Source organism: Salvelinus namaycush, chromosome 19 (genome assembly GCF_016432855.1).
Source record: "Salvelinus namaycush isolate Seneca chromosome 19, SaNama_1.0, whole genome shotgun sequence".
Taxonomy (NCBI): Eukaryota; Metazoa; Chordata; class Actinopteri; order Salmoniformes; family Salmonidae; genus Salvelinus; species Salvelinus namaycush.
In genome coordinates, this window is record NC_052325.1 from 27,167,781 (window position 1) to 27,177,060 (window position 9,280).

A 9,280-nucleotide genomic window follows, 5' to 3' on the forward strand; every position below is an offset into this window, starting at 1 on the left:
CTGACTGGAGGAGTGTATTATGTTACCCTGGTCCCTACCTGCTAGCTGAGTGGAGGAGTGTATTATGTTAACCTGGTCCCTGTCTGCTAGCTAAGTGGAGGAGTGTATTATGTTACCCTGGTCCCTGCCTGCTAGCTGAGTGGAGGAGTGTATTATGTTACCCTGGTCCCTGTCTGCTAGCTGAGTGGAGGAGTGTATTATGTTACCCTGGTCCCTGTCTGCTAGCTGACTGGAGGAGTGTATTATGTTACCCTGGTCCCTGCCTGCTAGCTGACTCGAGGAGTGTATTATGTTACCCTGGTCCCTGTCTGCTAGCTGAGTGGAGGAGTGTATTATGTTACCCTGGTCCATGTCTGCTAGCTGAGTCGAGGAGTGTATTATGTTACCCTGGTCCCTGCCTGCTAGCTGAGTGGAGGAGTGTATTATGTTAGCCTGGTCCCTGCCTGCTAGCTGACTGGAGGACTGTATTAAGGACTTTACCCTGGTCCCTGCCTGCTAGCTGACTGGAGGAGTGTATTATGTTACCCTGGTCCCTGCCTGCTTGCTGACTGGAGGACTGTATTAAGGACTTTACCCTGGTCCATGTCTGCTAGCTGACTGGAGAAGTGTATTATGTTACCCTGGTCCCTGCCTGCTAGCTGACTGGAGGAGTGTATTATGTTACCCTGGTCCCTGTCTGCTAGCTGACTGGAGGAGTGTATTATGTTACCCTGGTCCCTGTCTGCTAGCTGAGTGGAGGAGTGTATTATGTTACCCTGGTCCCTGTCTGCTAGCTGACTGGAGGAGTGTATTATGTTACTCTGGTCCCTGTCTGCTAGCTGACTGGAGGAGTGTATTATGTTACCCTGGTCCCTGCCTGCTAGCTGAGTGGAGGAGTGTATTATGTTACCCTGGTCCCTGTCTGCTAGCTGAGTGGAGGAGTGTATTATGTTACCCTGGTCCCTGTCTGCTAGCTGACTGGAGGAGTGTATTATGTTACCCTGGTCCCTGTCTGCTAGCTGACTGGAGGAGTGTATTATGTTACCCTGGTCCCTGTCTGCTAGCTGACTGGTGGAGTGTATTATGTTACCCTGGTCCCTGTCTGCTAGTTGACTGGAGCAGTGTATTATGTTACCCTGGTCCCTGTCTGCTAGCTGACTGGAGGAGTGTATTATGTTACCCTGGTCCCTGCCTGCTAGCTGACTGGAGGAGTGTATTATCTTACCCTGGTCCCTGCCTGCGAGCTGACTGGAGGAGTGTATTATGTTACCCTGGTCCCTGCCTGCTAGCTGACTGGAGGAGTGTATTATGTTACCCTGGTCCCTGTCTGCTAGCTGAGTGGAGGAGTGTATTATGTTACCCTGGTCCCTGTCTGCTAGCTGAGTGGAGGAGTGTATTATGTTACCCTGGTCCCTGTCTGTTAGCTGAATGGAGGAGTGTATTATGTTACCCTGGTCCCTGTCTGCTAGCTGACTGGAGGAGTGTATTATGTTACCCTGGTCCCTGCCTGCTAGCTGACTTGAGGAGTGTATTATGTTACCCTGGTCCCTGCCTGCTAGCTGACTGGAGGGGTGTATTATGTTACCCTGGTCCCTGCCTGCTAGCTGACTGGATGAGTGTATTATGTTACCCTGGTCCCTGTCTGCTAGCTGACTGGAGCAGTGTATTATTTTACCCTGGTCCCTGCCTGCTAGCTGACTGGAGGAGTGTATTATGTTACCCTGGTCCCTGCCTGCTAGCTGACTGGAGGAGTGTATTATGTTACCCTGGTCCCTGTCTGCTAGCTGACTGGAGGAGTGTATTATGTTACCCTGGTCCCTGTCTGCTAGCTGACTGGAGGAGTGTATTATGTTACCCTGGTCCCTGCCTGCTAGCTGAGTGGAGGAGTGTATTATGTTACCCTGGTCCCTGCCTGCTAGCTGACTGGAGGAGTGTATTATGTTACCCTGGTCCCTGTCTGCTAGCTGACTGGAGGAGTGTACTATGTTACCCTGGTCCCTGTCTGCTAGCTGACTGGAGGAGTGTATTATGTTACCCTGGTCCCTGCCTGCTAGCTGACTGGAGGAGTGTATTATGTTACCCTGGTCCCTGCCTGCTAGCTGAGTGGAGGAGTGTATTATGTTACCCTGGTCCCTGTCTGCTAGCTGAGTGGAGGAGTGTATTATGTTACCCTGGTCCCTGTCTGCTAGCTGAGTGGAGGAGTGTATTATGTTACCCTGGTCCCTGTCTGCTAGCTGAGTGGAGGAGTGTATTATGTTACCCTGGTCCCTGTCTGCTAGCTGAATGGAGGAGTGTATTATGTTACCCTGGTCCCTGTCTGCTAGCTGACTGGAGGAGTGTATTATGTTACCCTGCTCCCTGTCTGCTAGCTGAGTGGAGGAGTGTATTATGTTACCCTGGTCCCTGCCTGCTAGCTGAGTGGAGGAGTGTATTATGTTAGCCTGGTCCCTGCCTGCTAGCTGACTGGAGGACTGTATTAAGGACTTTACCCTGGTCCCTGCCTGCTAGCTGACTGGAGGAGTGTATTATGTTACCCTGGTCCCTGCCTGCTTGCTGACTGGAGGACTGTATTAAGGACTTTACCCTGGTCCATGTCTGCTAGCTGACTGGAGAAGTGTATTATGTTACCCTGGTCCCTGCCTGCTAGCTGACTGGAGGAGTGTATTATGTTACCCTGGTCCCTGTCTGCTAGCTGACTGGAGGAGTGTATTATGTTACCCTGGTCCCTGTCTGCTAGCTGAGTGGAGGAGTGTATTATGTTACCCTGGTCCCTGTCTGCTAGCTGAGTGGAGGAGTGTATTATGTTACCCTGGTCCCTGCCTGCTAGCTGACTGGAGGAGTGTATTATGTTACCCTGGTCCCTGTCTGCTAGCTGACTTGAGGAGTGTATTATGTTACCCTGGTCCCTGTCTGCTAGCTGACTGGTGGAGTGTATTATGTTACCCTGGTCCCTGTCTGCTAGTTGACTGGAGCAGTGTATTATGTTACCCTGGTCCCTGTCTGCTAGCTGACTGGAGGAGTGTATTATGTTACCCTGGTCCCTGCCTGCTAGCTGACTGGAGGAGTGTATTATGTTACCCTGGTCCCTGCCTGCGAGCTGACTGGAGGAGTGTATTATGCTACCCTGGTCCCTGCCTGCTAGCTGACTGGAGGAGTGTATTATGTTACCCTGGTCCCTGTCTGCTAGCTGAGTGGAGGAGTGTATTATGTTACCCTGGTCCCTGTCTGCTAGCTGAGTGGAGGAGTGTATTATGTTACCCTGGTCCCTGTCTGTTAGCTGAATGGAGGAGTGTATTATGTTACCCTGGTCCCTGTCTGCTAGCTGACTGGAGGAGTGTATTATGTTACCCTGGTCCCTGCCTGCTAGCTGACTTGTTGAGTGTATTATGTTACCCTGGTCCCTGCCTGCTAGCTGACTGGATGAGTGTATTATGTTACCCTGGTCCCTGTCTGCTAGCTGACTGGAGCAGTGTATTATTTTACCCTGGTCCCTGCCTGCTAGCTGACTGGAGGAGTGTATTATGTTACCCTGGTCCCTGTCTGCTAGCTGACTGGAGGAGTGTATTATGTTACCCTGGTCCCTGTCTGCTAGCTGACTGGAGGAGTGTATTATGTTACCCTGGTCCCTGCCTGCTAGCTGAGTGGAGGAGTGTATTATGTTACCCTGGTCCCTGCCTGCTAGCTGACTGGAGGAGTGTATTATGTTACCCTGGTCCCTGTCTGCTAGCTGACTGGAGGAGTGTACTATGTTACCCTGGTCCCTGTCTGCTAGCTGACTGGAGGAGTGTATTATGTTACCCTGGTCCCTGCCTGCTAGCTGACTGGAGGAGTGTATTATGTTACCCTGGTCCCTGCCTGCTAGCTGAGTGGAGGAGTGTATTATGTTACCCTGGTCCCTGTCTGCTAGCTGAGTGGAGGAGTGTATTATGTTACCCTGGTCCCTGTCTGCTAGCTGAGTGGAGGAGTGTATTATGTTACCCTGGTCCCTGTCTGCTAGCTGAGTGGAGGAGTGTATTATGTTACCCTGGTCCCTGTCTGCTAGCTGACTGGAGGAGTGTATTATGTTACCCTGCTCCCTGTCTGCTAGCTGACTGGAGGAGTGTATTATGTTACCCTGGTCCCTGTCTGCTAGCTGACTGGAGGAGTGTTATATGTTACCCTGGTCCCTGCCTGCTAGCTGACTGGAGGAGTGTATTATGTTACCCTGGTCCCTGCCTGCTAGCTGAGTGGAGGAGTGTATTATGTTAACCTGGTCCCTGTCTGCTAGCTAAGTGGAGGAGTGTATTATGTTACCCTGGTCCCTGCCTGCTAGCTGAGTGGAGGAGTGTATTATGTTACCCTGGTCCCTGTCTGCTAGCTGAGTGGAGGAGTGTATTATGTTACCCTGGTCCCTGTCTGCTAGCTGACTGGAGGAGTGTATTATGTTACCCTGGTCCCTGCCTGCTAGCTGAGTGGAGGAGTGTATTATGTTACCCTGGTCCCTGCCTGCTAGCTGAGTGGAGGAGTGTATTATGTTACCCTGGTCCCTGTCTGCTAGCTGACTGGAGGAGTGTATTATGTTACCCTGGTCCCTGTCTGCTAGCTGAGTGGAGGAGTGTATTATGTTACCCTGGTCCCTGCCTGCTTGCTGAGTGGAGGAGTGTATTATGTTACCCTGGTCCCTGTCTGCTAGCTGACTGGAGGAGTGTATTATGTTACCCTGGTCCCTGTCTGCTAGCTGACTGGAGGAGTGTATTATGTTACCCTGGTCCCTGCCTGCTAGCTGACTGAAGGACTGTATTAAGGACTTTACCCTGGTCCCTGTCTGCTAGCTGACTGGAGGAGTGTATTATGTTACCCTGGTCCCTGTCTGCTAGCTGACTGGAGGAGTGTATTATGTTACCCTGGTCCCTGTCTGCTAGCTGACTGGAGGAGTGTATTATGTTACCCTGGTCCCTGTCTGCTAGCTGACTGGAGGAGTGTATTATGTTACCCTGGTCCCTGTCTGCTAGCTGACTGGAGGAGTGTATTATGTTACCCTGGTCCCTGTCTGCTAGCTGACTGGAGGAGTGTATTATGTTACCCTGGTCCCTGTCTGCTAGCTGACTGGAGGAGTGTATTATGTTACCCTGGTCCCTGTCTGGTAGCTGACTGGAGGAGTGTATTCTGTTACCCTGGTCCCTGTCTGCTAGCTGAGTGGAGGAGTGTATTATGTTACCCTGGTCCCTGTCTGCTAGCTGAGTGGAGGAGTGTATTATGTTACCCTGGTCCCTGTCTGCTAGCTGAGTGGAGGAGTGTATTATGTTACCCTGGTCCCTGCCTGCTAGCTGACTGGAGGAGTGTATTATGTTACCCTGGTCCCTGCCTGCTAGCTGAGTGGAGGAGTGTATTATGTTACCCTGGTCCCTGTCTGCTAGCTGACTGGAGGAGTGTATTATGTTACCCTGGTCCCTGTCTGCTAGCTGAGTGGAGGAGTGTATTATGTTACCCTGGTCCCTGTCTGCTAGCTGACTGGAGGAGTGTATTATGTTACCCTGGTCCCTGCCTGCTAGCTGAGTGGAGGAGTGTATTATGTTACCCTGGTCCCTGTCTGCTAGCTGAGTGGAGGAGTGTATTATGTTACCCTGGTCCCTGCCTGCTAGCTGAGTGGAGGAGTGTATTATGTTACCCTGGTCCCTGTCTGCTAGCTGACTGGAGGAGTGTATTATGTTACCCTGGTCCCTGTCTGCTAGCTGACTGGAGGAGTGTATTATGTTACCCTGGTCCCTGCCTGCTAGCTGACTGAAGGACTGTATTAAGGACTTTACCCTGGTCCCTGTCTGCTAGCTGACTGGAGGAGTGTTATATGTTACCCTGGTCCCTGCCTGCTAGCTGACTGGAGGAGTGTATTATGTTACCCTGGTCCCTGCCTGCTAGCTGAGTGGAGGAGTGTATTATGTTAACCTGGTCCCTGTCTGCTAGCTAAGTGGAGGAGTGTATTATGTTACCCTGGTCCCTGCCTGCTAGCTGAGTGGAGGAGTGTATTATGTTACCCTGGTCCCTGTCTGCTAGCTGAGTGGAGGAGTGTATTATGTTACCCTGGTCCCTGTCTGCTAGCTGACTGGAGGAGTGTATTATGTTACCCTGGTCCCTGCCTGCTAGCTGAGTGGAGGAGTGTATTATGTTACCCTGGTCCCTGCCTGCTAGCTGAGTGGAGGAGTGTATTATGTTACCCTGGTCCCTGTCTGCTAGCTGACTGGAGGAGTGTATTATGTTACCCTGGTCCCTGTCTGCTAGCTGAGTGGAGGAGTGTATTATGTTACCCTGGTCCCTGTCTGCTAGCTGACTGGAGGAGTGTATTATGTTACCCTGGTCCCTGCCTGCTAGCTGAGTGGAGGAGTGTATTATGTTACCCTGGTCCCTGTCTGCTAGCTGAGTGGAGGAGTGTATTATGTTACCCTGGTCCCTGCCTGCTAGTTGAGTGGAGGAGTGTATTATGTTACCCTGGTCCCTGTCTGCTAGCTGACTGGAGGAGTGTATTATGTTACCCTGGTCCCTGTCTGCTAGCTGACTGGAGGAATGTATTATGTTACCCTGGTCCCTGCCTGCTAGCTGACTGGAGGAGTGTATTATGTTACCCTGGTCCCTGCCTGCTAGCTGACTGAAGGACTGTATTAAGGACTTTACCCTGGTCCCTGTCTGCTAGCTGACTGGAGGAGTGTATTATGTTACCCTGGTCCCTGTCTGCTAGCTGACTGGAGGAGTGTATTATGTTGCCCTGGTCCCTGTCTGCTAGCTGACTGGAGGAGTGTATTATGTTACCCTGGTCCCTGTCTGCTAGCTGACTGGAGGAGTGTATTATGTTAACCTGGTCCCTGTCTGCTAGCTAAGTGGAGGAGTGTATTATGTTACCCTGGTCCCTGCCTGCTAGCTGAGTGGAGGAGTGTATTATGTTACCCTGGTCCCTGTCTGCTAGCTGAGTGGAGGAGTGTATTATGTTACCCTGGTCCCTGTCTGCTAGCTGACTGGAGGAGTGTATTATGTTACCCTGGTCCCTGCCTGCTAGCTGAGTGGAGGAGTGTATTATGTTACCCTGGTCCCTGCCTGCTAGCTGAGTGGAGGAGTGTATTATGTTACCCTGGTCCCTGTCTGCTAGCTGACTGGAGGAGTGTATTATGTTACCCTGGTCCCTGCCTGCTAGCTGAGTGGAGGAGTGTATTATGTTACCCTGGTCCCTGTCTGCTAGCTGAGTGGAGGAGTGTATTATGTTACCCTGGTCCCTGCCTGCTAGCTGAGTGGAGGAGTGTATTATGTTACCCTGGTCCCTGTCTGCTAGCTGACTGGAGGAGTGTATTATGTTACCCTGGTCCCTGTCTGCTAGCTGACTGGAGGAGTGTATTATGTTACCCTGGTCCCTGCCTGCTAGCTGACTGAAGGACTGTATTAAGGACTTTACCCTGGTCCCTGTCTGCTAGCTGACTGGAGGAGTGTTATATGTTACCCTGGTCCCTGCCTGCTAGCTGACTGGAGGAGTGTATTATGTTACCCTGGTCCCTGCCTGCTAGCTGAGTGGAGGAGTGTATTATGTTAACCTGGTCCCTGTCTGCTAGCTAAGTGGAGGAGTGTATTATGTTACCCTGGTCCCTGCCTGCTAGCTGAGTGGAGGAGTGTATTATGTTACCCTGGTCCCTGTCTGCTAGCTGAGTGGAGGAGTGTATTATGTTACCCTGGTCCCTGTCTGCTAGCTGACTGGAGGAGTGTATTATGTTACCCTGGTCCCTGCCTGCTAGCTGAGTGGAGGAGTGTATTATGTTACCCTGGTCCCTGCCTGCTAGCTGAGTGGAGGAGTGTATTATGTTACCCTGGTCCCTGTCTGCTAGCTGACTGGAGGAGTGTATTATGTTACCCTGGTCCCTGTCTGCTAGCTGAGTGGAGGAGTGTATTATGTTACCCTGGTCCCTGTCTGCTAGCTGACTGGAGGAGTGTATTATGTTACCCTGGTCCCTGTCTGCTAGCTGACTGGAGGAGTGTATTATGTTACCCTGGTCCCTGTCTGCTAGCTGAGTGAGGAGTGTATTATGTTACCCTGGTCCCTGTCTGCTAGCTGAACTGGAGGAGTGTATTATGTTACCCTGGTCCCTGTCTGCTAGCTGACTGGAGGAGTGTATTATGTTACCCTGGTCCCTGTCTGCTAGCTGACTGGAGGAGTGTATTATGTTACCCTGGTCCCTGCCTGCTAGCTGACTGGAGGAGTGTATTATGTTACCCTGGTCCCTGTCTGCTAGCTGACTGGAGGAATGACTGTATTAAGGGACTTTACCCTGGTCCCTGTCCTGCTAGCTGACTGGAGGAGCTGTATTATGTTACCCTGGTCCCTGTCTGCTAGCTGACTGGAGGAGTGTATTATGTTACCCTGGTCCCTGTCTGCTAGCTGACTGGAGGAGTGTATTAGGTTACCCTGGTCCCTGTCTGCTAGCTGACTGGAGGAGTGTATTATGTTACCCTGGTCCCTGTCTGCTAGCTGACTGGAGGAGTGTATTATGTTACCCTGGTCCCTGTCCTGCTAGCTGACGTGGAGGAGTGTATTATTTACCCTGGTCCTGCTGCTAGCTGACGTGGAGGAGTGTATTATGTTACCCTGGTCCCTGCCTGCTAGCTGAGTGGAGGAGTGTATTATGTTACCCTGGTCCCTGTCTGCTAGCTGACTGGAGGAGTGTATATTATGTTACCCATGGTCCCTGTCTGCTAGCTGAGTGGAGGAGTGTATTACGTTTACCCTGGTCCCCTGCCTGCTAGCTGAGTGGAGGAGTGTATATGGTTACCTGGTCCCTGTCTGCTAGCTGAGTGGAGGAGTGTATTATGTTACCCTGGTCCCTGTCTGCTAGCTGACTGGAGGAATGTATTATGTTACCCTGGTCCCTGCCTGCTAGCTGACTGGAGGAGTGTATTATGTTACCCTGGTCCCTGTCTGCTAGCTGAGTGGAGGAGTGTATTATGTTACCCTGGTCCCTGCCTGCTAGCTGACTGGAGGAGTGTATTATGTTACCCTGGTCCCTGCTGCTAGCTGAGTGGAGGAGTGTATTATGTTTACCCTGGTCCCTGTCTGCTAGCTGACTGGAGGAGTGTATTATGTTACCCTGGTCCCTGTCTGCTAGCTGAGTGGAGGAGTGTATATGTTACCCTGTTCCCTGTCTGCTAGCTGACTAGGGGAAGTGTATTATGTTACCCTGGTCCCTGCTGCTAGCTGACGTGGAGGAGTGTATTATGTTACCCTGGTCCCTGCCTGCTAGCTGAGTGGACGGAGTGTATTATGTTACCCTGGTCCCTGTCTGAGGGAGTGTAT

At 51.6% G+C, this 9,280-nt stretch overlaps 1 protein-coding gene across 1 annotated transcript in view; it reads left to right on the plus strand.

Annotated features, from left to right (window-relative positions):
• Positions 1-9,280, plus strand: part of cerkl (ceramide kinase-like) — an 81,758-nt gene that overhangs the window by 27,483 nt on the left and 44,995 nt on the right. The gene's annotated exons all lie outside the window — the stretch shown is intronic.